A 23,102-nucleotide genomic window follows, 5' to 3' on the forward strand; every position below is an offset into this window, starting at 1 on the left:
GCCACGCTGGTCATCTTGCTCTGGTGCTCCGCTGCGACCCGCAAATCTTCAACAGTGGTGACCCGGCGAACCGTGCCTTCTATCCCAGCGGCGTCCTAGCATGGCGTACTGGCAGGACCCAAGTTTCGACCCGCCTCTCACAGCGTTCCGGCCTGCACGCGTCGGCGGGTGGTTCACCCAACTGGAGGCTGCGATGTACTTACTTGAACGGCATTACCATCCAGCCGTTTAAACACGCAGTCCTTTGCGACATCCTCCCGCCCGACCTCCTGCGTCGGCTCACCTACTCTGCCTTGGGCTGCCGGCCATACGATGAGCTGCGTGCGGCCGTCTTGGCTGACTTCGGCGCCTACTATGTTCCGCCGCCGCTCTACGACGCAGCGGACCCGTTTTCGCCGCCGCCAGCCTCTGGCCCTGCAGCGTTAACGCATTTTTCGAGATGAGCTGTGTGAGAGCATCCGCGGTCAAACTGATAGCATTGCCCGACTTTTCGCGGCCTGCTGTCAGCTGTAGCTTCGGAACTTTTTTTCGCCGTCAGAAGCGCTGTCTGCGGTGCAGGCTACGAGACAGAAACTAGGCGGCTATGCGCATGATTCTTTACTGCTTTCCGTTTCCTTTTTTCATGGGCGGAAACTCTGGCGCGCAACATTTCATCGCGTCACGGTTACACTCCGTCATTGTATGATTATCGCGAGCACACGCGTCAAGTTTGCGTGCAGCGCTTTACGGCTTTCGGCGTCTACCGAAATATGGACATCATTGTTCGAGGCAGCATGGGAACTCAAGAGATGAGCCGACAGCGCTTCTGACGAGAGAAGCAGGTGTCGAAGCCGCGGCTGCAGATATCAGTTTGGCCGCCTATGCTATCAGCCAACCTATCTAGAAACAGGCGTTATCGCCAGATGTTTGAGCGCATTCGGAACACGTAGTTTTGACGTCCTAGACATGCGTTTTGCCCCCTGTAAGTGTAGGTGCGTGTAGTTGGCAGTGCGAAGAAAGGGAAAGTTCACAGGCTAGTCTACTAGCACACACTGCCGCATGCAGGTAGGACAGCTAGCAGAATCAAACGGAGGAGATGGTACAAACGCACGCTGCAGCCGCATGTGCCCAAGTGACGACGATGGCTGCGTGGACTGGCAGCAGGGGAGACGACCACGGAAGCGTAAGTATATGTGCATGGAGCAGGAGGTGGGTCGAGTTGAAAGTATTTTATTGAATGCAGGTAGGCTTATGACCATGGCAGGGTGTAGCGGGAAGTAGGCGGAATCTTTGTGTTTTCAACTTTAGGTAGGAGTTGAGATGTAAATTTCCAGAATTTTTGAAAGCTTGGAAGAAAATGTTTTCTGCGTTTTTTTTTGTTTAAATATGAAACCGTCCAAAAAAAAAAAGAAAAGCTCGCTTCCTTGTTCAGCACATTTATTTTGTAACTGAGGAATAAATAAAGAAGTATATTTTTGCACCGAAACAAAGATGCTGCAATGCCTTTTCAGCAAAAGATGGTTGCATACTGCGTACAGCAGAAGTGACGCAATTGCCCGAGGAATTGCATGTACAGAAGTGACTCGTAATTGCAGGGTAAGAAAATGCTTGCTTGTGTACCTATTCCCTCCTTGAGATTTGAGTGGAAGTACAAAAGTTTTAGCACGTTTGATCTGGCAAGCCTGATGCGGAGCTCGTATACACATTACCGAATAGCAACCAGTTTATTGAATTTGATGCAGAAAACGGGAATATTCGGAGTAGCTTACATGAGACTGATGCCAGTGATTCGTTACTGGGAACACCTTACCTCCATGTGGAGTGCTCCAGATGTTTAGCAGACTCACAAACAACTCTAGATAGATGCCGCCGGACATTCGATATTCAGCAACACTCGGAAGCATCCAGTCTCTCCAGCAGTCTCTATATCCAGTCAAATACGCCTGCAATGTGTGTATAACCCACATCATTTCCTCAGCACCTTGGGTTCAGGAGTTTAACTGCACGGTGTCTGCATGTGTCGTGTTTGTGCCGAACGTCCGATGAACGCCGCCACAAGAGCAGCATAAAAAAAAAAAGTTTTGCAGTGCATTGTGAGATTCATTTGGAAATTTTGGTATTTCTTTTTCTGGACAATTTAAAAAAGCGCAAAAAGGCTTTCTTGCCTCGATTTTTAAAAGAATTTTTCAGGCTCTTATATCTCAAGGTAGGAGTCGTTGTTAGGAAAACGCAGTCAGATGTAATCCCAGAGACGGACACACACCTGAAGGAATCCCGTAAGGATCCTCATTCGATTCACATATCACTGATCAGGGTTCTAAGATTTGGCAATTAGTAATTGAATACTATAGCAGGGGGGGGGGGGGGGGTGGCAGTTTCATTTCAACGTCCAGTGGCAAAGCCAGGACAATTCCAGAGAAGGTGGGACATATCGCCACGCGTTAGGGTCGCACAGTGGAGGCTGGTAACCATTTCCAATGTGGACTGACGCCATCGAGCCAGAATAAGGGGCATACAAGTCGCATGGGCGAGTAGCTTATTCAAGAAGACCTCCTGAGCGTAGAAATTCGTGCAGCGATTTGCCGTACCCGTTGTGCGCTCTTCCAAAAGCATTGCTGTATACTTGAGTGTGTATATGTGCGCGCTCCGATACCTCAAGAAACGGAAATGCAACGTGATTGGCCGCAACAATGAATCAAACTACACTTAGTTGGCCAGCGTCACCAGAACGTACAGCGGTATCGGAGTGTACTATTGCGAGCAAAATTAAGAGTGTCCTGCGAGCGAATTCCAAACCGGTCCAAACTGCGTGCGCGTGCCGCTTGACGAAGCACTCCTGTTGTCGAAACCGGCGCTGCGTCGCTCTGTTCGAGGTAGGCGTGGGCCAGTGCGTCGGTTTCGACACCTAAAAAACGTTGACCAGAAGTGCTTCGTCAGGTGGCGCGCGCACGCAGTTTGGACCGGTTCGGAACTCGCTCGCGGGGTCATTTAATTTTGCTCACAATAGTACTAGTTCGCGCACTGTTGTCGCATGCGTCGAATGTCGCAGGAACGCGAGGCTGCCCAGGCTTGCTGCACGTCTCTAGTACGCACTCGGTTTTCCTGGCTAATTGGGAACTTGGTTAATTTCGAAACCACGATTAATTTTAGAGCGGTTGGTAACCAGAGACAGAAGTCACTCTGTTGTTGTTGCCTTCAGTAAACACGGCAGTCCTCCTCATCAGCCGGTGAAATACGCTTAGAAGGCCAACTTCACTGACTTCTCTGGCTTCTTTCACGGAATGGTTTGCAGCAAGAATGGAGGGAGGAGATAAGGTACGATTATCGCTGCTCATCTCATTTGCAGGCTATGACAGATAACGTTGAAATTTTTGTCAAATAAAAATGGTTGCTACAAGTCGGACTCGCGATTTGCTTGACTGTTCAGAACTCGTAAAGTTGCGGATAACATTTTCATGGTAACCGCTTGTTACCTTACCGTGCTGGCTGTGTCCCGTTATGAACGTTTCCAACTACACCAGAACCTGACCCATAAGCCCATCCTTGCTACAGCGGACTATGAACACTTAAAATTTAAGTTTAACGTTCGGTCATGTGCTTCAAGGCAATGTGAGGTTTCCATGACGCTCACGCACTGCAAGATTCCTCGTCTCAATCTATTTATGCCGTTCTGGGTTCACGCCGTCGAATCTATGTGCGTCATGCGGGGATGTTGAATTCTCATATCATTCCATACCCTCCTAACGGCGGTTTAAACGGCAGAGAACTAAGTATTTGTAAAATCTCCTCGCTCGATTAGGACTGCCGTCTACTCTTCCTGTCTTCCTCTCCTTCGGTGCAACCGTCAAAGGGAATGCGTTCAAGCTGGTATGCGAGCTTTTTTCACAGGTATGTTATCTAGGTTTTTCTCTCAAAATTTGTTACTTATTATATTCTTAATGAATTTTTTTAACCCTCACCTCTTGGCTTCCTCGATTACCATTTCCATCTCCTCAAAATCTCTCAATTTTTTATTCATTTTCCCAGATTCTTCAATTTTTATTCATGAGCCGCTTGAGATAAGCCTGGATGTATTTTCTCCTGTTTGGAATAGCACCAAACCCTTGGCAATCCCCCACGGTGGCTATGTGCCATAGCGTGTGAGGCAACAACAGCAGCAACAACAACAACAAAAACAACAACTAGGCTTACGTTGCCCAAGGAAACAACACGGGAAAATATTTTTATTGATCGGTCTCTTTACCCCAAGCAGCGTAACCTTATATGCGCTAAAAAGACCGTACTTTATTGCCACACATTTATTGCCGCACATCTGTATATGAATTCTTTTTCCCACGAACAGTAAACCGCTGAAATAGGCTGCCTGAATGAGTTGTTTCACCCGATGATGACACTTTTGCAGTTTTGATGAGGCAGCACCAACGGGCTCCAATGTAAGGATGGTACTCCTGCTGGTTATTTTTTATTATTTTCCCTTTTTTTATGCGTATAGTATGCTGCCCCCGAATTTATTATGTCACCGTTGCCTCTATAACCTATTGTTGCTGTTGCCTTTTTTTTTGCTTGACGTTTTGTACCAGTTTTGTTCATGTAACGTACCTCTCTGCAATAATGTCCACAAGGCGAAATCTGGGTATATGTCTAAATAAACAAATGAAAGGCGCTATCTGCTGCCCCTACAGCTGCAAAGTTAACGGTCCGTCCACTGTCTCCGATAGGCAACGTCCGGCCTGGTGTCATCTTTATGATAGGTCTTGATGCCGCAGCTACGTCCATGACGTGTTTTGCCACAATGCTTTGTAATGGTTATTTGTTCATTTGAAAACCACTAGAATGCGGGTTTGTTTGTGACGAAGGATGCAACTAGGTTCATCTTGAGTGTTTGTAGCTGCGCGCAAGCGGCGGTCAGTTTGTTCTTCGACGACCACCGAGCACGTTTGTCGCATCGCTACCTCCGAGTTGTTAATTTCTTTGCGGGTGCTAGCGAGTCCCAATAAAGAGTTTCTTTTGGTAGCCTTTTAACTGACTTTTGGACCGCCTTGATTAGCATGTCGTGCTATTAGTTGGCTAAAAACGTTTATCCTTCAACCGCCTCTAACATTGTCCACAAATAACCTATTTATAAGGCATTGCAGTGAAACGCATTGCTGGGCAAGTTGGTGCATAGCTTGTAGTATATGAAGCGCAACAAATGTAAGCACCCAGAAGAAGGAACGACAGGACATGAGTTTTTGTTTTTTTTAAGAGGAAGGGGAGTAAGAGATCTTCGCGCTGCACGTCGCCAGAGCGATATGGCAGATTATCACAGACGCATGTGATGGACTTGCAGAGAGACATAGAAAAGGGCCCACTGTAGAAGAAAAGCATTGAAGTAAAACACCTTGCAGGGCAAACTTGTGCATATCTCGTAGTAGATGAAGCTCAACAAATGACAGCACACAGAAGGAACGACGGGACAGCACATGCTACTTATTCCGTGTCATTTGTCGTTTGTTACGGTTCATGTACTACAAGCTATTTATAAGTACCAACGTGAAAGGCGCCATCAGGAAGCAAGAATAAATAATTACTGACGATTTTTGCTTTGTGTCTGTGTGTGGTGTCGTTTACATTGGTTGTCACATGTATAAACCAGGCCATTCGCAGTCCAGAATAAATACTGCAAAGAGCGAAATTTTCGTGAAGACCTATTTTCGGAAGTTTTCGCGAATCGCGTACAGCGCGCGTAAAATTGGTTCCATGAATAATTTCGGCAGAAATACCGGCTTTGAGTTCAGCACAAAAATGTCCTTCAGATGGGTGCGCCGTTACTGCATGCAAGTGCAGGTTAGTTTTTTGCGGAATAAAGTGCACCGTCGTCTCTCGAAACGCCTCTGTTCACTTCTCACGGCTGTTTGCTGAAAGAGAAGCGTCTAAAGGGTGTTCTTCCTAAAACGTCGCCTGAATTTCTGTTTGTTTCTGTTTTACTGCTGGTTTATGTCACGCCCCTCTGCTCTCCGCGATATGTCGAGAATCCAGGGACGGGCACAAAAGCCTTCCCGGTTTTCTCAGCTTTTATGAGTAATTCGCTACACTCGCCGTGTGAACCGGTCGAGTTCACGAATAAAAAGGGTGTCTAGGCGCCGTCTGCGAAATTCGGTAGGCGTTTGAATTCCGGAAATGATGTTACCGAGGGGCGGCTGTAATCAGTGTGTTCACATTTCATTTACTGCTGAGTTCCTCGTAAATGTGTTCTGTGAGAAAGGCACCACGTGAGTGAGACTTCCAGCGTTAGAATCTTCCATGCAGCGTACGAATGCCTGCAGAGACTTGCGAGCAGGAAAGCTCTGAGGGGCCTGGATCGTCTGCGTCGTGAAATTTAGTGCTCGCGGAATATCCTTAAACTGCGACTTCAGCTGGATTTATCAAATGCTGAGCTCGCGAAATATAATTAGTTTACAGTCTGCATGTTCAGCACTTCAAAGACGCTGACGGCGGCCGACTGCAAGCGCAAGCGCTCGTTTAGGCTTTGTTCTCCTTCTGCAGACACAAGTGACTACTTCAGGAGCTGTCAGTCTTAGTGGGAGTGAATGGGACATTCTTCATGACGTATGTGTCTAGCTCGATCGTATGCACTCGTATGCACAATATGCATTCAGTGCACAGAGGAGGAGAGTCCGCACAGAAGCTTCTCTAACGGCGTTGCATTCGCTGAACTTCCATTTACCAACGCGTATGAAATAATTCAATACTCCATAAAACAATACACTAATAACATTTTCTACATTATTACTTTCATAGACGCTGAATCATGTGCGGAGCCATGCGGTGCATGTTCACTGGTATGACTTGAGTGCTGATCTCGCACCCTTGCTCTTGAAGCGGAACTTTAGCCAGGCTCTCGCTGAAAGTCTGTCCAAATCAACTGTGCTGGTACTGAGGAAGACAGACCTCACGCTGAGTCGATAAGTACAGGCTGCACAGCATGCTGAACTCTAATGAATGAGCAGCCTGCAATACAATAGATTTGACATAGATCGCACTTTTGCAACGTCAACCAGTCTTGAAATTTCCTGCCAACTCCTGTAGGCTGCAAAGCTCGAAGTAGCTCTTCCGGCTGTTGCGGCAGTCGAGATGGTTGCGTTTTGCTGTTTTATAATGATTGCAAAAGATCAAACAAAACTCATGTAAATATTTTGCACAATCTTGTGTGGGCGGAAACATTTCCCCAAAAAGGACTCAAAAAATAGTGTCAGGGTAGTGAAAATCTCGCAAAGAAGCCAAAGCAGAATTTCAGTTGCCTCATCGACTTCGAAAGTAGCCAATCAGGCTCAGAATCGCCATCAACGGGAACACTGACACTCGAGCCTCCACGGCGGGTGGACTATACGTGTAGCACATGGCTTAGACACTACGTCACCGTTGTCGCTACGCGACTGCTGACTATGACAATACAAAAGGATTACAGATAGGTTTCTTTAGTGACAATGTTCGCCATGCATACATGACAACAGAATGGCACATCAGGCATAAGTTCCTGCACTGGGGTAGTCTAGGCGTAGCACTTATTATACCGCATTTCTTGCTTACAAAAATTGGCGGTGGTGGTATGGATTGACCGATTAGGTATCTTTGATTAAATGCTGGCTCTGACAGGTTTGGTTCGTTCTATCTTGTTAAGAGAAAAGAGAAAGCTTAGTCAGATCCTCGTCGAACGTCTAATCCCACGTTATTACTCGATCCTGATGAAAAATAACGCAATGTTTGAGGAAGAAATATGAGCACTTCCAGTTCCTGCAGCAAGGCTTAATAACATGCAAAAGAGCGGAGAAAATAGATCACAAAAAGCTTCTCTTTTTGCCGACAAAAAAGGCCTGACATTTTTGGCATCACATTAGAGAGAGAGGAGAGAGAAATAAGGAGAGGGAAGACAGGCAGGCTAGCCAGTTTAGTCTCAAATTTGGTGAAGTTAAGAGAAAAGAAAGTGCACAACCACTACACATGGCATATTCAAGAATTTAATGACTTCAGCGCCACAGAGTTGGCTTCCGTCGCGGCTGCTCCATATGGTCTCAGTATGCAACTTTAGAAAGCAGAACCCTACCTTCCAAGTCCTAGAGGGAAGTTTCTGGTTTGGTGATCTTGTACAAAGCAAAGGCTTACGGGCAGATTTGGACACACGATCTTCTTGAACAATCTTGCCCAACTCCGGCCGCTGTGTCACTTTTATGCATGGACATTTGAATTTTTAAAGGGTCAATTTTTCTACAGACGGCATGCTCTGTTCTCATATCGGTGCTCAGTCTAGAGGCGTGCCACAAGGGCGGTTATTACACTACTGTTATTTAATAAATTGGTTCAAGACATTCCTATTATTCAGGACATTGCAGTTTGCGCCTATGAGAATGACAGCATTTTTCACTTCGTCTAGGCACATTCCCTCACCACCTGTCTTTGCAGGCATACCGTAATGCTCTAGAAGTTTGTCCGGACAAAATTCACCTAGTGTTAAATGGAAACAAAAGCGGCGTGCTAGTGCTTCCAACAGACAATCTACTTAGAGGTGTATTCTGTATGATACCTAGGCGTCATAAACAACTCCAGCTCAGGCTGCCGGTCTCGCATTGCGCATAAGGGCTTAAAAGAGGAACTTGCTCTGGGACAACGGACGTGATTAAAAAATTAAAAGGATTATGTGACGAGACACGATGCTCTTGCAATATGAGGCCAATGTAAGGCCCATAGTTGAATGCTGTCCTGTTCTATTTTCCGGTTGGCCAAATGAACAGCTTAAACTCTTATTGCAGTTTGGAAAGCGTGGCCCAGGTTTTTGCCTTGTGCTCCTAAAAATAATTTCCTTACGCTTTTTAACTGCAGGCGCACATTCCCGACTTAAATTCCCGCTTCCAACTGCTCACGGCCCGAACTTTCTTGCGGTCTTTTGAGCATGCCCCCGCTGTGACTAGCCCTATTTTAAAGCGGCAGCGTTAAGGGTCCTGTTCAGAGGAGGAACGGCCATAGCTGGCGTTGGCGCATTGAGAAAATCGAGATTTGTCGAGAGGGTTGTGACATCACAACCTCTTGACCTCTTACGGTGAACCCAAACGCCCCACAACGGTCACGTAGTGCAGCAGTGCCCAAGCCCTAGGCAATCTCTCCTCGTGGATACCTGCCATGTCTTACGAAAATAACAACAAAATAAAACAACGCAAAATAGCAGCACAACACGAAACATCACACACCAAACCAACGCGTAATAACACAACAAAAATTGAGAGAAAACAGCAATACAACTACAAACAGCACAGAGCAACACAAAACAACCACATAGCACAAAACAAAACACGGCACAGAACACCAGAACAAAAAAAAACAACAACATAAAACAACAAGATAAGAAAGGTGTTCCGGTTGGCTACCCTGCACTGGCGGAAAGGAGTGAGGGGCGTAAAAGGGAAAGAGGAAAGCGAGGGATGGGATGAGGCGCAATGACACCAGGCCAAGGCATGTGCGCCGCAAAGTCGTAATCCGCCGCGCAAAAAACGAGGCCCCTGGGAATTGAAAGAGCCCTGCGTGCCTAGAGGGCTGCCTATCGCCGCTGCCACAGACCGAGGATTCCATTCCCTGTCAGAGGGCGGGGATCGAAATCATCCAGAGCAGAGCACAACGTCCATCCTTCGTCGACAAACACAGGTCATTTATACAGGAGTTGTTCAACCGTGAAGCAAAGCTGCTTAATGTCGCGGGCGCGGCCAAGTCCCCGTTCTTTTCAGAGCTATGAGGCTTGAGGACCCTTTGTGACTGCTTCTGAAGAGCGGCAGGTAGTGGATGGAGTATCTGCAGTTGCATAAAACAATGCTACCAAAAGGACGCAAGGACGTGCAGCAATCCACGTTCTCTTCTAACAGGTTCTATGTAGTACGTGCCGTGCATTTAGAGCTGAAAGACGACCGCTATGCCGTGAACTGAAATGTCTTGATGTTCGCCCGCTGACGGAGACGAAGAGTCTCGGTCAGTGGCAGCGGCGATCATCAGCTGTGAACACGTCTCAGGCACTGCTTCGTTTCTTGATGACGTCGAGTCAGTGCTATAGGCTGGCTGTGACTGTGCCGTACGCCATCTCCTCACTGCCTTTCGATACTTGGTTTTAACTCAGCTCTTTTTCTTCTTTTTTCTGCACTGCATATTCCACATTTTCCCCAGTGCCATGTATACCAAACCTGAATCTTACCCTGGTTAACCTCCATGCCCTCTCTTCCAAGTTCCCCCATTTCTCAATGCCATTTTATGCGATAGCCTAGAAGCATTACCCGAGCAAAAAAATGTCGGCGACCGGTGTCGTCCAGCAAAACCTTGAATGGCTCGCGGAGAGAAAAGTTACAAGAGCGGAGAAATCCCATTGGCTAAAGGGACGTTATGTCACCAACCCGGAAGTTGCGTCATCACACCGGAGAACGCCCACGGTTGGCAGTTGGAACGGGGCGTACGGCTTGAACTCAGGAAGATCATTGCTCGGGAAGAGCAACCCTGGTCTCAGAAGCCCCACGAATCACTTCCGGCAAAGGCATCTAATGCTGTAATTGCTATCGTATTGCCAACAAATAACGAAATTAGGTGTCCCTGTGCTTTTTTTTTTTTGGCTGCCTGATGGCAGCGTCTTTACAGCATTCCATGCGAAAGACAACCTTTCTCTTTGGGATTTAACGCTAAGAAATTCAGAGAGAAAAAATTAGACCTATTCTTTTCGCTAATGGCGGCTGTTTCTGTGGAAGATCATAGCTTATGCTTTATTCAGTGCGTAATATACTAAAAATTACAGGGATACAAGCACGGTTTAAAAACACGAGCATCAAGTGCACTCTTGGCAAAATTAATAAATAGGCCCAGCCGGTGTTTAAATGGGGTGCGTCTGAGACGGCGCAGTGGAGCCGGAAAATTGAAAAGAGGCTACGGGTGCGCTTTTCTCGTTTTCTTCATAACTGTTGCAAGAGAGAGAAATTACGCTTGAAGAAGTCATTATGGGAGCTCGGAAGCCGCGACGCAAGAAAGCTTCTTCAGCGTTTCGAGGAGATGTGCTCTGAGCAATAATAATACTGCAGCGGTTGCTTTAGTTTATGTACAACTTTTGCAAACTCATTTTTTTTTACCACCACAAAAGTAAAAATGCCAATACAGAGTAAGCGAGCAGTATTTTCAACGGCTTACACTTTGCCACCAGCCGTTCCTTCACACTTTGTGATTCAACGGCTTACAGTTACTGAGAACTCTGGCGGCTTATTTGAAATCATCAAGGAAAAAAAAACCCTGCTATTTACAGCCGCAAAAAAAGCAATAAGCAGCTCAGCCATTAAGACCAAGTAGCGTATGTCTCAACCGCTTTCACATTTTTTGCAGAGCTTTTCCATGTATCCGTAGCATTTCCGTTTGCGTTTTCCAAACTCTCTCAGGCTCTAGATACGAGGCACGAATAATCTAGTTTCTTTCAGGAGCATCTTTTCTTTGGTGAGCCGTGTTGCCGAGTGAACGATGTCGGTGCGGGAACTGTGATAAAGTTCAAAAAAAAAAAAGAAAAATGAAGAGTCGTAAAAGTTTTTTTCAAGACGTGCTCCGCTTACTTTCAGAGCTCGCAAAATATCATTACGGGCCCGTGCACTAAGGAAATCCTGGTATGTTTCTTTCGAAGAAGTTATTGCGGAGAGAAACACTCCTCGAGCACACTCTGCATCTCTCGCCTGAAAATCACTCGCAATGCTCAGCCATGATTACTTTGCTACGCTTATAAGGCCAGGCATTGGAAGGAAAACGGAAGCCTCTGCCCGCCTATGTGCATCCAGCATGTGGGATGCTGCAAGTAACCACTTCAAAGGGCGAGTTTTCATCGTATCTGATGTTAGGGTGACTCATTCGAGTTCGGCAGCCCACTTGGCTTGGCATGTGCGCGAAGTGCCGGGTATGGGAAGGTATGGGCCAGTAGTAATTCGAAATCGTTGACTACAAAGCCTTCAGACTCCCCTAGAGGATGAAGAGGGATAGAAAATGTGAGGAAAAAGAGGATTTTCACAGAAAGTAGGTTCCCCTAACTTCAAGCTACATACTGGGTCCCGAGTGCGCCTACAAAGCAATAACCTGATTTTTGAAACAAATGATAAGAAATATTAAATTATTTGATTAGGTGGTAATTTTACGCATCTGTAACAAATAAAGAACCTCCCCTCAAGGTTGAGGAGGAATCAATCTCGATGTGGACAAGTTGGAGGAAAAGATAATGTTTCAGGATAAGCAACTTTCAGATTACATTCGGCAGCAAATATTATTGCAGTGTCCGGCGCACGTCGCGAGAGGATATGAGTATGCGCTCTGTCCTGCAACCCGAGCCGCGCCCGCAACCACAACACGTGCAAGTGGCTTTACTCGGGATTACTAATGAATGAATGAATGAATGAATGAATGAATGAATGAATGAATGAATGAATGAATGAATGAATGAATGAATGAAAATCTTCATTGGGAGATTTGGGAGGGGAGGCGTGGGTGGGGTTCCTAGTCCGGGAATCCAGTGGGAGACGTTGCTGTCTGTGCTCATGCTACTCGGGCCTTCTGGTTCTCGAGTCCAGGGCTGGACAGGGCAGCCTCCCACTCCTCTATAGTTGGCACATCATTTTGATTGTCACGGGGGTTTCAGGGTAGGTCCACACAATGAGACGCAGGCCCGCCTTCTCCCCGCAGTTTGCATTTGCGGGCGTAAGACTCAGGTTTTATTGGGTTGAGATCGGCGGGTGAGCTGTAAGTCCAACTCTGGAGGCGTCGCCATATAACCTCCGCCGATTTAGAGAGCCCTTGTCTAGAGGCTCATATTTTCTGCGACGTAGCTACTAATGTGGTAGCCTCTCCGCGTATGTATGCACCACGGGGTCGGGGTGGGGTGGGCTGGGGGATGGATAAGTCGAGTCTCTGAGGAGAAGAGCTCGGAGAGCGCCATGGGCGCACTCGTTTCCTTCCACGCCTTGATGTCCCGGTGTCCAGAGGAGGCAATTCAGTGTGTCGGGATGGCCATGATTTCGGAGTACTTTGGCAGCCGGGGAGGCAATTTGTCCTCTGATATAATTACAGTTGGGCGTCATTGAATCCATGATTATATAGGCGCAGGTGGCATGCGTGGCGGCCAAGCCAGTGGGCGCCTCTCCGCCGTTCCCAATTGATGGAACAGAGGATGCATATTGCGGGGTGGGGGATTAGGTATGAGCGAGCCTTGCCCCTCAGCCAGTAGAGCTCACTTTTGAATGAGCCCTTGCGGGCTAGATATGTTAAGGTCCACGAGGACTGTCTGACCCATGGGGGTAGCCTCCAATCAATGGATTTGAGTGGTGCGCTGGGCGGCAAGGAACTCTTCGGCTGTGTTGTGCGCCCCCAACTGTAAGAGGCGCTCTGTACACGGGCTTTGAATAAGCCCAGCGCCCTTTAGACTGTGTTTCGGACCAATGTACAACTGTGTGTTGGTGCAAATACGGAGTGGAGTACTTAATCCTGTTCAGAATGAATGCTTGCGCCAGGCGCAGAGTGCGCTGTTCAAGTGCACCCTAGCTGTATGCAATAATCTCATGGCTATCATGCTTGGTACCTGAAGGCTAATGTTTTTGAGCCGAGTGAGGAGATACATATTTCGACCTATGTCATTGATGTGAAGGCCTAAAACTCTGATGGTGTCCCTCTGTAGTATTGTTCTTCATTGCGCTCTCGTGAGGTGGTCATGGCGCTATCCTCTGGCGCGCCGCAGAACTCATTATAAACAGTGAGGGTGGCGGAAGGTAGTGGTCCTGGACATTGCACTCTGCCGGCCCAGTGACGTTGCGGACGGATGGTGGCGTTTGACAAATCCGAGACCTTGCCTTGCAACGAGGTTCAGTCTCTATAGGGTGCGCTACGCCGGTATTTCAAAACATTTCACGCTTACGTCCGCTCTATACCACGGAACGGAGTACATTTTTACTCTCTGCAAAGATTTGACGCTCAGTCCTTGAAATGCAAAAATCATAATTAATGCTTTCAATCGCACTTCTCAAGTGTTTATTTGTTTATGGGGAATGGTTTACGTGATTCGAACGTTATTAAATATTCTCCTTAGATGCGTTGCCATGTCAGGTAGCGAGATTCCGTGGCGTGTACAACATGAAAAATACTTTTGCGGTACGAGTGGGAATGAACAACACTGAGAACCATGCCACGTAAAATCATGTCCTGCGAGGCTAACATGAAGAAAAAGCATTCGACGACTACGTAAATGGGCTCTTGCATCAGCAGCGAAAACATGCAGTGGCCGGGCCTTGCTGCTTCTCAAACATTCAAATTACGATGGAGGCGCCGAACGAGCTTTTTGTTTGTTGTTTTCTCTTGACGCTATTTTGACTTTAAGTGTGATCTTTGCTAGCATGCATGACCGATTCTTTTTTTTGGCCCTGCAGCTTCTGCGAGTAATGGCAGCGCTGCTGCGACAGCTGCGCAGTGCGCCTCGCCGGATGGTGGCTATTGTGGGGAGCGATCGGAGAGTGCGGCCGCTATTGCCGTTCGGCTCATTAGAGACCCTCCGTGAGGTCTCCGCGAGCAGAATGCGGGCGGTCGCGCTCCTTGCCCACCTTCGGAGCGAAGCTGTTTCGAGAAGTGTGGTAAATAACCCTCCCTTCCGATTTTCCAGCTTAAATCTCGCGTCCCCATTGGATTACTCCTAGTGACGTTTGTAGCGTTGTTTCGGCGGGAGGTCGCGAGAGGGAGGTGAACACGGGGAGACCGCCACAGACCCGGGCTAGAGCGAGGCGCATAGAATTCTCAAGTTTCCCCGGTATTTGCCAAGGAACCGAGGGTGCGGGTTGTGAAACGCGCGCTTCTTGTATGCTTGCCCATGTCCAGCCCCGAAGGGAGTCCCCTCGCCCGCTTGTGCGGCGCCGACCCTTTAGAGTCGGAGAGATTTTTTTTTTTTGTTAGTTCTCCGCCGCTGTAGGGTTTCTCAACATTACCTAGAGGAAAAGCTGGAGCCACCGTTTATGCAATTTTTTAATAAAGAGCACTTCATATAAGGCGGGTATGCCGGACAGAGGAGATTTCTTTTTTGTTTCTTATTTGGCTTGGATAGTGTTGGCTTGGAATATTGTTTTTTTTTTGGCTTTTATAGTGTTGGGACGAAAACGGAGATGCTGCCTCTTAATAGGCAGCTGTGCCGTGATGCTTTACTGTGCGCGCGGACGAAATCATTGCTATAGTGCATTTTTCACTTGAGTAAACTTAACAAAAGTGTTGGGCTGGTATGGAGAATTTCGGAGAATTTATTAAAAAAAACTTCCGCGAGAAGAACCACATTGTAATGGTTGAATCCACTTTTCATGTATAACAATAGCGAAGCCAAATACGGAACCTCATCTTTCCGACATTCCTCCGCCTTTTCATGGTGGATGAAAGGCAATATGGCCTGCTTTCCCCCAAGGTAATATCGAGGAACCCTATTTTCGCCACCCCTGGCCTTTGCCGGTGGCGACGCGCGATGGGTCATCTACGTACGATCTTAGTCTTCAAGATGTGCGTCACGCATACCCCATCGTCCGTCGTGCCCTGTCTCTGGTTGGCCGTGCGTCTAGCGAGAGCCCTTAAGTGCTGTACAGACCCGTGCGCGTAGTCCTTGATGAAGAGGAGAACCAGCCAGAAAAGGACAAGGACGAGAAGAAAGACGTACATCTCCATGACTGTTAGTATCCGCTATGAACCCTGGCCAATCCCCCGCTGTGGGTATGTGCCATTAAGATTTAGGACATCATCATCATGTGCGTGTGTGTACAGCACAGCAGTCATTGTGGTGCACGTCTCGCTTCTCGTCCTTGTCTTTTACTGACTGGTGCTCCTCTTGATCATGTACCAACTGATCCAGATTTCCACTCTACTGTGTGGTATTGCTTTGCTCGCATGGCTCAACGGGCCTGCTTTCAGGTGCTGCGGCAAGGCTATGGATTGTACTGAGGTCTGGGATTAATGCAGTGTCTTGTAATGCAGCTTACTTTGTAATAAAAGCTTTGCTCATAATTAAATGCGCCTTCTTCCGTTCAGAACCACAGCGCAGGCGCGCGGTGAACGCTGGCTGTGTCTTCAGCTTGCTCTGGCTCGAACCTCCGTTACGTCAGCGCAGCAATTCTGGCCTTGCTGAGTGTAGCCTTTTTTCTTAGTAATGCATCATGTTTCATTGTCTGCGATATTGATGCTTTTAACCTGCCTCATTTTATTCTACTGTTGATTTCCGCAAGCAGTTATTTTACATCTTCTTTGTTCTAAACGTGTCTTTCTCTTCACTCATGCATAGGTGTCTTAACCGAGTATTACACGCGACTATAAAATATCCTGCAGGGAAATGCAGCGATAATAAAAGGGCGAGCTAGAAGACAATCGAAATTATTATTTTATTTTGGAACCCACGCAATCGTAACGAAGGAATGTTACGCCATTTATGAAGGCAAGCGCATCGATGTTTGCCACGTGCACTTGTATTGCTTTATTACTGCAATAATACCAAAAATAAGGTAAAGATGTTACCAGCCACGGCAGTTGCTGTCTAATATCTTAAGCACGCGATCTGGGGCTGGCGGAAACAAAGGGACAGGGAGAGGAGAGCAAAGAGAAGTACAGAGGAGGGTGATAGCGCGGATGGACGGGGGAGAACTTTATACACTATCTGCAATATTTGGTTCCAGTTTTTTTGTTTCTGCTCAGCGGAGCAGCAAAATTTGTTCTTTGGTGTACCTTCTTCCAAACATGCCCTAGAGCCCATGTTTGAGTTGTGGATCTGTTTGTATTGCCGACCTTAAGCACATAGCATTCATCCCACTTGTGGTTCTCGACGTAAGGCGTTACTATCGATGTTTTTTAAGTACCTTAATATGTGTTTGCTGTCTTCCTGAAAATACAATTATTTGCAGACGGCCCGTGTTGGTGTGCGCGTGTGCGTGCGCGTGTGTGCGTTTGCGGGTGTGTGTGTTTGCGCCTGTGTGCGTGTGCGCGCGTGCTCGTGCGCGTGTGTAGCACGCGCGCGTTACGCACACACATTCCTCACAACTCTCACAGGTAATTGCGCTTCCATTTATTGGCCGGACAAGGTACTTGCCTTCTACATTTCTCTCCATTCTTAAAGGCGCCTTGAAGAAGCAAAATTGAGTGTTGCAGCTGTGTTTCTTAGAACAAAATCTCACTCATCTCCAACCAAAACGTTTTAATTTGAAACCCAACGTTTCGAAGCTGGCTCCTTGTTCAATGCATGCTGGGGCAGCAAGGGGCTGAAAGACGGCTGCGGTGTGAAGGAAGGGGGGGGGGGGGGGGGGACGTTGACACTGGGGATTAAGGTTGTGAGTCAGGTTGTCACGCTGTGTGGTGCTGGTTGTTAGCGCGTTTTCTTATTTGGGTTGCAATCTTAAGGACGCTAGCCACATCCCTGAGTAACCCGTTCGAAACGCTGGGTTTAAAATTGAGAAGTTTTGGTTGGGGACTTGTCACAGTTTAAATTGTCCAACCCAACCGGTCAGGCAATTCTGTCGAAATGTTTACAGTCGAGCTGTGCTTCCTTCAGCATTGTGTCGACAGTTCTATTGTGATATGTTCCCTCATGAGAAAAGGAGCAGCCAGAGCCGCTGTCAGGCTCCAAGCTCATGCTCACATGTTGCGGGGTGCCAGTGATATATGCGCCACCCTTTTCAGTCTCATTCCAGAGGCGAGTATTGGCACAACGCCCTGCCAGAGCCAGGTAAAATTTACCGCAAGAAAACGGGAGCACATTTATAATTACCAAAACGCAGGGTGCATGCCGTGTCTTATCGTTAACTTGGCAAAGAAAGGGAATATGGCTCAGTGAAAAGCAGCCTAGTTAAAATGTGAAGACTTCATCTGACCTCAACCAGCTGACCAAGAAGGCGAAGCTATACACCACCAATCCAAACCATTGGCTTGTAGGCGACCGGATATCACCACTGGCTTCAAAATAGTCAGGTCCTGTCGCCTATGAGCCAATGGTGAGGTCGCTTTTCATGGACGCTTCAAAGCCGTGGCAACGTCCCGCGATAAACAGCGACCAATGCGAGAGGACCAAATGGATTCGAAATGAAAAATGGACCACGCCTCATATAGAATGCTGACCCTGATGCGATGGTCTGCGTAAGCTCTGTTAATTTTGAATTAATGCTTTTATAATTAAAACTTTTTCCAAGCCATGGCTTCGTTTGTGGAGTTCTCCCAATTCTGCCGTATTTAGAAGCTCGAATTCTTGAAAGTTAATTTGTGCTATCAGCTTCAGATCCTTCTTGTACCCCTTGCCCACCTCGGTGGTTCAGTGGTTATAGCGCTCCGCTTCTGAGTCGGCTTCAATCCCAGCTGCGGCGGCCGCCTTTGATTGGAAGTGAAATGCGAAGGGTGATCATGTGTTGTGCGACGTGAGCGCACGTTAAAGAAACAAAACGATCAGATTGCTTATTCTTAGTAGGGGCACCAGCGTCAAGTTGCTAGGAGCTTCAAGTGAGGCAAGCACGCCGTATAACGAGCATAAAAGCATAGTGGGCGTTTCAATGTACGCTTGCCAAAGAAAGGCTGAAGCCTACAATACATAGAGTAACTGGAACCCGTAGAAAGGCGGAACAAGGGAAAAGAAAACTGGCAGGGAAAGTGAACTAATCAGACCAGCGTCAAGTTCGCTGCCTTAGATCACAGAATAGAAACAAGGAAGTACTAAAATGACAGAGCAAAGGCGCGCGCGCACGCACGCACGCACGCACGCACGCACGCACGCACGCATACACACGCACGCACGCACGCATACACACGCACGCATACACACGCACGCATACACACGCACGCATACACACGCACGCATACACACGCACACATAAATTGCAGCGTCATAAGACTGGGCGCATGCCAGTGGACGTTGGCAACCGGAGAAGATATTTTGTTGGCATGCAAGTGGTCACTTCGGTGTTTGTGTATCATGCATTCAGAAAGCGACCGAACGCTGAAATCACGGAAGGAGTTAGAAAGTGTCTAGCCCCACTTTCTGCAAGTACTTCTCAGTTCATTCTGATAAAGGAATCACGTACCCTCGCTTAGCATAAAATCAACTCCCAAACAGAGTGGAAGGAGCCGTCCTGCGTAAAGACAGGCCACTATGATGTTGATGCCGAATGGTCCGATCGATGAAAAGTGCGCAGATTCGAAGCCTGATTCTGTGCGTTGCACTCGCGAAATTGATGGTTGTGTTCAAGCATATGCGATAGCTTCCAGCCAACTTTTCTCATACGGGAGCACGCAGACTCACATTGGTCCTCTCAAAAGGACTCTACAGTGAGTTTATTCTCTCCATGTGTGTGGTTCTCATGTATGCTTCAGTTAAACTTCGGATAGAGACGACGAATAAAGAGAGTCGCCATGGGTGATCGTACAGCAACGGACAGCCAGTGAAAAACGATGGGGCTTTGTTCCACTGGCGTGGAGCGCATGCGTTTGGTTTCATTCCCATGGCGTTCGTGCGAGAGGAGAGACTGGTTTCAACAACACACGAAACAAGATTGTGACGCGAGGAAAGGATGCCCTTGAAAGGCGAAATACTGCAGTGGACAAGTGAAAATAAATATACCGCAGGCTTTTAGTTAATAATAGCATTGCCAAAATTGAAATTAAAATTTCCCACAATTGCATTATTTTATGGTTTAATTCTAGATCGTTTTTTTTGTAACGGTCAATGTGCGTAAGTACTTGCTGAGGAGCTTTTCTACGCACCGGGTATTCATAACCGCATGCATCATTCGGGAGAAGAAACACGGGGGTCAGAAATCGACATGGAATCCTAAAAAAAAAAAAAAGCTCTGTGGTTCCTCTGAATTCAAACGGGCTAGAAAAGAAAATGTACCCGTTGGGATGGTTCATGGTGACTCATGGTTAGAATATCAAATGCCTAAATGAAGAAAACTGGTGAAATAGAGAGAACGCCGTGGACACGATAGCATTGCATGGTCGTTAATACACACACCTAGCATAAAAGCCAGAAGAAAAATTTCATCTTGACGTCGTGCGCCACATTCGCAGCATAAAAGCTACTCTCAGCAGTCAGTTAAAAAGGAAGCTGAGCAAAGATATTGGTGTTTTACGCCGATCTTCATTCTGTGCAAAGGTGCCGCTGTTCTCGCATGATAAACGGATGGCCGGATACCAAGCTGCGGACAGCACGAACACAGCGGCTTCCTCGTTTATTTTATGAGGTCACGGTAGTGAAGAAAAGAAAAAAAAAACACTGGAATTCGAAGAGCCTAGGGATGCTTAGAGAAAATTTCCTCACGGAAGTGTACCTAAAGAAGCAAATCCAAATCGGGTTTAGAAAGCGGGACATCTTTGTGTTAATTTGGTCAAAGTGATGCCGCTCTCTTAACTTACGCCAAGCTAGGCTTCAGAAATTCCAATAAGACAGTCAATTTATTGTGTTTTTGTCCATAAAAAAAGTCGAATGTTGAGCGTTGTTACTTCAAAATTTTTAGCTTATTTGTACAATTGGTCTTGTTCGTTCTCACCAAAATATGCCATGCGCCAATGCACTTTCAATGCATGAGAGCATCCCCCTTCTCAATTGAAGCCATAATGGTACTGCTGACTGGTCTCAATAGGGCAGGAGCCCTCCCGTAAGAGTCTAGATTAAAAGTATAAATAAGGACGCCGTGTTTGAGGTTCGTCATCGCTCCTTTGGAGGTCGAATTCTTGACGTGTTGTATATCCGTTTATTTCCACTTTGGGCAGTATCGCGTTCTTCGGGGCACGTAAATACTTTGTCGTGTTTTCGTCATCTAGTGCTCTTTACAACACTGATAGTGCAGAGCTCAGCTTCACCGTCATAATTTAATTTTCCCTTAAAGATCTCATCAATGACAACACATAACGGGCGAAGAGAGAGTGAGGGAGGGGGAGGGGCGGAGACAGATGTCAAGCGGTCAAACATAACCAGCTAAAAATTAAAATAACTTGCAGAACAAGAACATTAACAAGATTAACAAAAGACCCTCAGGTGGTCGAAATTTCCGGAGCCCTTCACTACGGCGTCTCTCATAGCCTGAGTCTCTTTGGGACGTTAAACCCCAATAAACCAAACCAAACCAAACCAAAAGAGGTAGCAATTTCAAGCAATCAAGTAAAAACAAATAATATAGAAAGTTGTGTAGAAATATATAACAACAATAATAAGGTAGTATATAGAGGAAAAATGAGTAGTGGTAAACAAAGAGGGCAAAACATATGGAAATAAGGAAACCTAGGAGATAATGCAGTAATTCAAGCAGATCCAATTGCTGGGACGCGATTGCCTTAATGGGTCCCTACAGCGTTCTTGGGCCCTCTTTGTGTATAACTTCGCAGACATGGACACCGTTCTTTCTTTCTCCGTCACATAACGCTTGACCTACCCTCAATAGTGCATTGCGGCAGCATTGGAGATCCCTTCCGCGCAAATACTTCTTCTCTGTCGCCTAGGTTCTGCCTACATGCCCATATATGTGCGGAATTGGTCATTTTCTACATTCATAGATAGCGGGGAGTCCTCATACTACTCCTGGCGCAGTGGTGCAGCGCTTAACCGATGCGCCGTGCCCTGCGATGGCAGGTGCTGCCACCTGTGGGGCTTGTGAGACCCTTGTTTCTCTTCCCGAGCAACCTCTCGCGATCAATGTTTAGTTTAACTGCCACCTGCCATTGTGGGCAGTTTGCTCGCGGTACAGTGAGCAGTTTGTGATGACGTCACAAGGTCATATGACCTGGCTGGCTGTTGGCCCTTCTGCTTTTCCGCTCACAGAGGTAACGACAGCACCGAAGGTGAAGGATTTTCTGCTGAATAGGGCCTTTTACACTATCACGCTAAAAACACGTGTCAACTATCATAAAAGTTTACGCACTTTATTTGTAAAATTAAGAATATTTAAATGCAATACCTTTAGCTCCAATTTTTATCACATTAAGGCAAAAATTGTTCGGAAACAGCGGAGAATTTATAGCCGCACATGAAGCCGAGCTTCTCCAGGAAACTTCTGAACTTTTTGTTGAAAAGGAAATCAAGCAGAAAAAAAAATCACCATAATATTACCCAAGGAGAGATTCCAGCCAACCTCGACGCAAACGGAGGAAATTCATTTCCCGCTGCCATAAACCATTCCGCCATCGCCGCTTCTTTTTTTTTTTCTTCTTCATTGCCTGAGAAGAAACACTGCAGAATACAGAATAGCCAGGAAAAGAAACAGGACGCACCAACCCGCTTATGCTGACACGTTAGCACTGGGACTTTTTCACAACCGCGAAATCATCAAACAAGCTCCACCATTCGCGATGCTCAGGCTGAGCTCTGTAAACCTCCTGCAGGCATGTGATGTTTTCAATGAAATTTTCACCCGTAGGGCGAACATTCGCATCGCCATGCGAGATCGCCATTCTTGTCTTCAACAGGCTGTGGAGGCTCAGGACCATAATCATATCATACGAAAACCCGCCCTCGTTTTCAACCGGAAGGTAGGAGAGGCCATAAAGAGTGACTGATAGATTTTTTTTTAAAGTTTGTTGAACGACGTCTCATTGAAAAAAGCGTTCCTTCTTTCGATAAAAGCACATTCTATCGTTTAAGGCTTTTTGCACAAAGGGGACAAATATGCCTTTCGCATCAAGCTGTGTTTTTACTGGGTAGTGGTTGTTTTTGGTGGTGTGATAAATGGATTGTCCAAGGCTCAGGCGGCACCTTGACAGATGCTCGAAAGCGTGTTTCACAAAACAGATCCCGTTAAAATAAAAACAAATCGGTTTCCTTTCAGATGGCTGACTGAATGTGGGATGAGGGCTTTAGGGTGTCGGATGTTTTGAAAACGGATGAATTGTGTGCGTGAGGAGAAAGAAGTAGGAATTCAGAAAGATTTCGGGATGCGAGCCATTTGGTTTCTAAAGCTAAGTTTTGAATTGCGGATTGCACATTTCTGATGGTGTCACCGAGCGTAGAAAGTCCATGGGAAAGAACGACGCCTGTAGACAAGCTCAGATCGAACTGTTGAAAGGGATTTTCTAGCAATAGTCTCCGGAAAGAGGAGTGGTGACAGGGGAACAAAAAAGATCGATCG

General features: G+C 46.9%; 1 long non-coding RNA gene across 1 annotated transcript in view; it reads left to right on the forward strand.

Annotated features, from left to right (window-relative positions):
- Nucleotides 1-967: 967 nt before the first annotated feature.
- The window catches only part of LOC149341605 (uncharacterized), a 72,739-nt gene continuing 50,604 nt past the window's right edge, over nucleotides 968-23,102 (forward strand). The window contains exon 1 of the long non-coding RNA XR_016282643.1: nucleotides 968-1,162. This is a non-coding gene — a long non-coding RNA (uncharacterized LOC149341605). The remainder of the gene's footprint in view (nucleotides 1,163-23,102) is intronic.

This window comes from Amblyomma mixtum, chromosome 5 (assembly GCF_055824585.1).
Source record: "Amblyomma mixtum isolate Tamu chromosome 5, ASM5582458v1, whole genome shotgun sequence".
NCBI lineage: Eukaryota > Metazoa > Arthropoda > Arachnida > Ixodida > Ixodidae > Amblyomma > Amblyomma mixtum.